The sequence below is a fragment of the Elephantulus edwardii genome, unplaced genomic scaffold, assembly GCF_000299155.1.
Source record: "Elephantulus edwardii isolate Elephantulus edwardi_28Jun2011 unplaced genomic scaffold, EleEdw1.0 scaffold00069, whole genome shotgun sequence".
Taxonomy (NCBI): domain Eukaryota; kingdom Metazoa; phylum Chordata; class Mammalia; order Macroscelidea; family Macroscelididae; genus Elephantulus; species Elephantulus edwardii.
Window position 1 is genome coordinate 3,158,093 of NW_006399819.1, and position 8,448 is coordinate 3,166,540.

At 39.6% G+C, this 8,448-nt stretch overlaps 1 pseudogene; it reads right to left on the reverse strand.

Annotated features, from left to right (window-relative positions):
* Window positions 1-374: 374 nt before the first annotated feature.
* On the reverse strand, window positions 375-1,763 carry LOC102868114 (annotated as a pseudogene).
* Between the last annotated feature and the right edge of the window lie 6,685 nt (window positions 1,764-8,448).

An 8,448-nucleotide genomic window follows, 5' to 3' on the forward strand; every position in this document is an offset into this window, starting at 1 on the left:
CTTGGTAGGGTCTGGAGAGCATTATGCAAAGTGAACTAATTCAGCGCTTTAAGGAAAATACACATAAAACCATCATTGTAGAAATACAAAGATAACGAGTAAAACATTAATGAGGTTGCAAGGGCTAAACAATGTATAAGAACTTTGTAAGTAAACCAGTATAAAATAAAAATTTTATTAAAAAAAAGTAGTGGGTATTCATCTCTTCAACTGGTACCTTAGCTACCACAATGAGTAATCCTTTTAAGTTGTTGAGTTCTGTCCTATTTGTCAGAATGACCTACTAGACATTTAGTACATTCTGCATATCAAATTTCTTACAAAGAGTCTATTACTGTGCTTCTATCAAATGTTTGAAAGATTTCAAGTGAATTTTATAATTCCAGCAAAAATAAACATTGCAGAAGCAAAGGACAACTTGTGCTGAAGAGAGAGAAAATATTACATTTTTTTCTTAAACATAGTTTTACATTTCCAGATATGATTTTTATATTTGGGTATTGCTTTATTAATCCATAGACAGTTTCCTCTTTTTTTTTTAAATAAGTGTTAGCATTTATTGGTGGGTTCATGCCACCCTCGGGAATAAAAGGGAAACCAAAATTTTGCGACAGGGTATGCTGGTCAGGAGCTGAGTTGTCACTGGGTATTTGTGGACTATCTGACATAAAACGAGCAATACTTCCTCTCTTCTCAGCAGTGGGCTGTTGACATCCAAGAATCATACAGCCACTGGTTGACAGAAGAAGATGGGGAAGACTTGGATCAAAGACATTGCTATGTCTTTGGTTTCCAGAATTATTCCTTTCAGGTTGACGAATTTTGGATCCACTGCTGTCTTGCAAGGGGTGCCTAGATCGCTGGGGAACTGAAGAATTGGCTTGACGTACAGGAGGCCCTTGATCAGCATTTCCATGAGACACAGATGGATGTGGCAAAGCTGGCCTTGCAACACCATGCATGTTGGTTGTAACTGGGGAGTTCATGTGTCCCTTTGTCCTATGACTGTCAGTAATCCTCATGGAATTGGATTTCTGTACAGACACACTGGGGCTTGTATTTCGACCTTGAATATATCCTGAGGAAGAAGAACTTGAAAAAGGAATATTCAAAGTACTATTCCTGGAATTGATAGCATTTAAGGACATGTCACAACTTTCCCTATTCTGACTCTCACTCTCTCTTCTAATGTGGACACTTTCATGAGGTGGGGGACAATTATACTCAATTGCAGAGGGTGGGCCACACTGTATTCCTGTGGCTCCCAATTACCTGGTCACTGAGATGAGGGGCAAGTAAACTCTGCATGAAACTTGGTGACACGTGTTGTCACTGTCCCTTTGTGGAAGAGCATTTCCTACTGGAATGGTCTGAACTGGTGGATACAGTAACCTCTTTTGGCGGTCAATTGGCAGAGGACCGGTGTTTTGACTAATTCGGAAAGTCTGAGACTGCATACTCCTCAAAGATGATGCAGGGTTACCTATTTCATTATTTCTTGATGATTGTACTTCAAAAATACTCTGGGCCTGTTGGCTTGCTCCACTTGGTTTAAATGTCTGGCAGTCAGGAAGGTGGATATCTGGGGCAACAGCATGGTCCACATGGCCCTGCATGTTATGAACAGGAAAGCTCTTATTTCTGGGAACATCAAGGTAACTTCTCATTTCAAGCTGTTCTGAAACTTGAGAAGACAGTGTCCTCTTGTCAGGCCGTTTCATCTCTTTTATCTGTCTATATAATCTTTGCAGTCCAACTTCCATGTTGTGTGGTTTTCTTGGCATGATGGTGATATGGAAAGTACAAGCGTGTTTTCTACCCACCATCCTGGGCTGTATTATAGGTCATCTCTTTAGAGTCTCAAGTAATTTAGGGGTCAGATTTGACTGATAACAGTATCTGCAACAAAGGAGAATTGAAAGAAATTTAAAAATTATCAGAAATCACTCCTATTTTAAAGAAATCTTTTCCCCCTCTATACCCACAAGTCGATTCTATCCCATAGTAAACTTGGTGCACAAAATGGTGCTTTCCCATAGGGTTTCTCAAGTTGTAATTTATATAGGAACAGATTTTCAAATCTTTTATTCCTTGAGTGGCTAAGAAGTTTGAATCAGTAACTTTTAGCTGAGAGCTGGAAGCTAGGTGGTTGTTGTTGTTGTTGTTATGTGCCGTGGAGTCACTTGCAACTCATAGCGACCCTATGTACAACAGCCCTAAACTCTGCTCTGTCCTGTGCCAATCGCACCATCTCCGATACACCCTTCCCGATTACCCCAGTCACTAATCAATCCACCTCATAGAGGGCCTTCCTTTCCTGCGCTGTCCCTCCACCCTACCAAGCATGATGTCCCTCTCCAAGGACCTGTCCCTCCTTGCAACATGTCCAAAGTATGTTAGACGGAGCCTTAGAATCCTTGCCTTCAAGAAGCAGCCCGGTTTGACCCTTTCCAGGGTGGATCTGTTTGTTTTCCTGGCAGTCTATGTCTTCTAGGTATCAAAACTCACCACTCATTGTTCTGCCTCATAGTGGTTCTCCATTGTGTTTCCGAGTTTGTAAATCAAATGGGAGAAGACTGCCCTCTTTTTTTCCACAGAGATGCTGTTGGAATCAAACCACCAGCAAGGCCTCTTCTTCAGCTTTAGCAGTAAAACTCCCTACAGACTAGGCCACCATGGTACTTCCGGTACACGTAGTTTGTTTTTAGATGTTATGGGGTCGAGTAGGACTCATAGTGACCCTATGAAAGACAGATCTGAACCTTGACCTATCCTGTGCCATCCTCATCATCTATGATGCACTTGAGCCCATTGTTATAGTCAGTCACTGTTGTCAATTCCATTATGTTGAAGGTCTTCCTCTCTTTCACTGACCATCCACCTAAGCATAATGTGCTCTTCCAAGGACTGACCCCTCCTAGCCACATGTTCAAAGTATGTGAGATAAAGCTTCACGACTCTTGCTTCGAAGGAGTACCTCAGTTGCACTTCTCCAAAACACACTTGTTCTCTTGTCAGTCCATGGAATATTCAGTACTCTTCCCCAAAACCAAAATTTAAAAGTATAGATTCTGTTTCTACAATCCTTATTCATTGTCCAACTTTTAGATGCATAGCAAGTTATTGATAAGACCATTGCTTAAATCAGATGCACCTTAGTCTTTAATCTAACATCAGTGCTCTTTAGAACATTGGAGAGGTCTTTGACAGCATGTTTCCCCAGCACAACACATCTCTTGATTTCTTGACTGCTTGTGGATGCAAGCAAGGTAAAATTATTGACAACTTCAATATTTTCTTCATCTATCATGATTAGCCCAGTGTTTTCTTGATGTTGACACATATGGACATAACTCTATCTCTCTTTCAAAAGATACATATGAAGATACATATGGTTTAACTTTTCTATGGGTGCTTTGTGGTTTAGTCTGAAGGGAGTTGTGCTGCTTATCCAAAGGTAGCACTTCTCTGGTGGTTTGAATTCATCAGGTGATCCACAGGAGAAAGATGGACAATCTCTTCCCTTGTGATTTACAGCCTCTGAAAACTTGGTGGAGGGTCAGCTATAAGCCAGTTCCCTCTCAACTTCAATGATCTTTGTGGTTTCTAATCTCTCAAAGCAGCACTTTATTTGCCTGTAAAATAAATTCTTCATTGCATAATTGTTGTATGTAACAAAGACATTATTTGCAAACTCCTGGCACATAGTAGGTTCCCAGTGAGTTATTATTTCTATTATCGTTATTTTCACAAGTTTTCTTTTCCTTTTTTTTCTGCCATGTCAGACATGTTTTAATAGGGACGATAAATAAATGCCTGCTGAGCTGGATATTGCTCTGATTTGATCTTGTTAATAGTAATGAGTAAATTGGAAGGGTTGATGTTTTCAGATTTAAAATGATGCCATATTGTAACTGAGTCTTACAACATCTGCTCTATGGCTGCAGAAAAATTACCACATATATAGACTTTTGAAATGCATACATTGAATGAAATAGCTCTGTGATGTTATTTTGCTGAAGTTGCCTATTTACACCACATGCTGTGGTGCCCCAACACATAAATCAATAATAAAGGTAAGGGCATTTTTACAAATAAAGTCTCTATATTCTCTATAAATACAGTCCCTATATTTTCTGTCCTTCACTCCCTCCCTCCCTCAGCTGGTGTCTATCTATCTCTCTGTCCCCCTCTCTCTCTGTAACTATCTCTATAACATGTATTTACTGTTTATTACTCTTTACAGTAAGCCCTGGTGGCCACATCCTTAGCCAGTTGCACTGATAACACAAAGGCCATAGTTCTTTAGTGATTTGAATGAAATCACCAGCAGCCCCTTGCTAGAAAGATGAGCAATCACTTTGGAAAAGCACTGGAGGGTCTGCTATGGATCAAAACTGACTCAACAGGAAGGAGGGGAGAGAGGAGGGGGGAGAGAGAGAGAGAGAGAGATTGCTCTTCATACATTCACATTTATCTTGAGACACTTTTCTGAATTTTCTCCATTTTTCTAAATGTCATACAGAACAAAGCATAGTACAACTGAGCAATTTCTTGTCATTGCATCAATATTCTTTCTCTTCATCAATATTTTTTTTCTGAAACAAACAAGTAATTGAGCTATATCTAATTCATGTCACCAAGGCTGCTTGGGGAAGAATTTCAAGTGCAGGGAAGCAAAACTGGGACTATTGGTTTGATGATTTGAGATACTGGAAAGATTAAAAGTTTCACTAGATCTAGAAGAACTACCTCCAAATTGATTCCTAAAGTAAATCAATCCCTTGACCTTTATACATGTTGGTAAGTTAATGGAAAGAAATAGGCTTATTTATTTGAATGATACTCAAACTAATAGCATTTCAGTGAGTGAATAAAGACAACTAGAGAAGACAAATCGAGTGTGACTTAAAGGAAGTAGCTAAATTTGGAAAAGGTGGCTTTTTCCTCTTCAGAAGAATGTTTATATCCTCAGATTGATAAAGGGTTGTTTTTATATGCACTCACATTTCACAAACGTTGTACCAGTAAATATGCTTAAATATTCAATTGTTGACAAAAATTGGAACTTCAGAGTTGTCATTCTTGATTTGTTATATTATTCAAAAATGGCTGGTTTTGGTGAAAAAGAGATGTAACTGTAAAAGTAACTTCCTAGAACAGAAAAATCTAGACATTTTAAGAAAGATTCCTTCTAGATTGTACATTTTTTAGCTTTCTGACCTTAGAAAAGATACTCTACCTCTATTAGAATTTTCCTATGAAAAATCAGGCTGTAAGAATAACACCTTTCAGTGTTACTGTAATATTGAAAGTACATATTTCATGAAGGCTCACTCAAACTTGCCGCTGTCGAGTGGCAACTGACTCATAGCTGACCCTCAAGAGGGACTTTGGAGGCTATAATTCCCATGGGAGGAGATTACCCATCTTTCTCCCATTGAGTGACTGGTTGATTCCCACTGGGAGAAAAGAGTGGCCTTTGGGTTAACAGTGCAATTCCCAAAGGACTACAAGCACCTGAAAAATATTCTCATGAGAATAGACGATTAGTGTTACAACTGGACCCCTTAGTTTAATAATATGATTTGTAGAAACAAATCATTGTTTGTCACTACTGTTTATGCATGAGAATAAAAATGTTGGAGGTGGGGTGTGAGTGTTTGTATGGGCATGAGCATGGTATTTTCAAAACACGTATTTCTAAGAGTTTTGGAAAGTTTTGAAGTCGTTCAGTAAGAGCTATGAGCAGAACTCTGCTTTTGAAGTGCTAATATGCATAGGAAGAAATGGGAACATAAATAGTTATAATAATAAACATTTTATTTGTCATTTCTAAGCTTCAACCCTAAGAACCCTAGAGTGAGAAGTTTAAGTAGGTTCAAGGTTTAACTCCAAAGTCCGAGTCTAGTGCAGGGTTCTTGGACCTTGTGTTGCTAATAAGTAATGTCATAGGCACAAATCACCCTAGAGAAATATTTCTTATGAAAGCAGGATTTTAAGAAATATCACTTAAGATAATATTATCATGTTCTCCTATTTTCAGTCTTTTCTCCCCATTTCCTCAACCAACAAGTGATGTCTATTCCTTAAAACATAATTTCTACAAAATATTCTACCAGATATCATTCTAAATGAGGCTTGGTCAAGCTGTCCTCAAAATATAAGAAGATATCCAGTTGTTGTTGTTCTTGTTATGTGCCATAGTGTTGCTTGTAATTCATAGTGATCCTATGTACAAGAGCCCTAAACCCTACTCTGTCCTGTGCCAACCTCACTGTCTCTGAAACTACCCCCATTATCCCAGTCACTGAATCAGTCCATCTCATCGAGGGTCTTCCTCTCCTGTGCTGTCCCTCTACCCTCCCAAACATGATGTCCCTCTCCAATGTCCAGTCCCTCCTTGCAACCTGTCCAAAGTATGTCAGAAAAGGCTTCAGAATCCTTGCCTCCAAGGAGCGGACCGGTTTCATTCTCTCCAGGTCGAATCTGTTTGTTCTGATAGTTGTTGTTGTTGTTGTTAAGTGCCATCGAGTCACAGGCAACTCATAGCAACCCTATGAAGGAGAATCCTCAATGTTTGGGTTGTCACTCATTCTCTCTCCAGGTTCATAGGGTTTCGGGAGGCAAGCTATTAAGGAAGTGGATGCCACTTCTCCTTCCAAGCTTGCTTTAATCAGGAAGCTCCATCCCACTCTCTGCATCCACATTGGGTAACCAGCCATTAACGTATTTGACACATCAGTGTCATAATTCTGCTAGTAGTCTATGGTGTATCTAACACTCTTCTCCAGCACCACAGCTCAAAGCACCAATTCCTTTTCTATCATCCCTAGTCATTGTCCAGCTTTCTTAAGCATAGCAAGCAATTGCAAAGGTGATGACCTGGATCAGGTGTACCTTAGTCTTCAGACTGACGTCATTGTCCTTCAGTACTCTGTAGAGGTCCCTGACAGTTGACTTTCCCAATATAATTTGTCTCTTAATTTCCTGGCTGCTGGTACCAAGAGTATTGATTGTGGAGCCAAATAAACTACAACTGTTAACAATCTCTTCATCATATGTAATGATGCTGCCAATCAGCCCAGAGTGAGAATTTTTGCTTTCTTGATGTTGAGCTACCAAGAATAACTATTTTATATTGAAAAATTGGGGGAGGACTATACATTTTCAAATTCCTTATTAACCAAAACTGCCCTGTCTCATTGCAGACATTGTAAGTTAAATATCAAAAGGCGAGGTATGTAATGAAATTATCACTCACTCAAACATTACCATTGAGTCAGAACCAATTCTTACATGATCCTTCAGTTGATTTTTAGAGGCAGCGAGTTACACATGAATAGATTGCTTAGAAAGATTCTGTTAGAGCAAGATTCAAACCATTAGAAAGGCACTTCCCTTGGGATAGCAGTGCAGCTACCTGTGGACTACAACGTCAGTTACTATCACATCAACTATGATTTAGAGCTACCTTATGAACAACAGATTTGAATATGTGGATTTTATTACTCAAAATCACTTTCCTAGCCACTGAACTTGACTTTGCCATGTGGATGGCTAAAAATATGCAAAAAAGGCATATTAGCCTATCCACAAAGGGATTTACTATCTTACCAATCCACAAGGATATTGGCTAGTCTCGTCATTAAATTGAGCATATCCAACCTCAGAAGGAAGAAACCTCACTATCAGCAAAGATGAATAAGCAAGAGAATACAATTCAACCTTCAGGACCAGTAGCCACACGGGAGAACCAGAGACCTGACATGAGATAGAGTGTCCTTGGGACTGCTGCCCTCCAAGGACAGAACTAGAGCTAAGCTAAGAGCCTTTTCCCAAGTTTGTTGGACAACTTGGGGTTGGGGAAGAAGGAAAAGAGTCAACATTGGCAAGACTTTGTAATAATATTGGCCTAAAGCCATGAGGTTCATAGCTGAGGTGCCTGTGAGCACTTTTTGGAAACTATTCTGTCTTCTGCGACTCACCTGGATTATAAACATTTGACCTTCCAATATGGTTTTGGGTGTCGGTGAGCTATCCCATCATACTTTGGATTCAGCAAAGCAGTGAGAGCGTTGAGATGAGTAGAAAGAGGTATGGGAACATGGGGAACATGTCTGAACCTCATGGGACTTGGTTTTGTGTTATTGATGCTGTTGACAGGGATAGTTTCCCTCTGTGAATTTAGTAAGGGTCAGATCTGGCCCTTGCTCTTTTTACAGTTGGTGTCAGAGCTGGGTTTGATACATTGGCTTCAGACTCATGGAAATGTGAGGGTTTGTAAGAAGTTAGGGGTTTGGAAAGTACAATTAAAATGGCTACTTTTCCTGCTACTAAAATGGAAAGAAAAGATAAGCAGCTTTTAGTCTGAGACAAGGACACAGGCCCCATGCCATATGCACATGAATGAGCTAAATTAAGGGGGAAGAATTATGTTGAAATTGT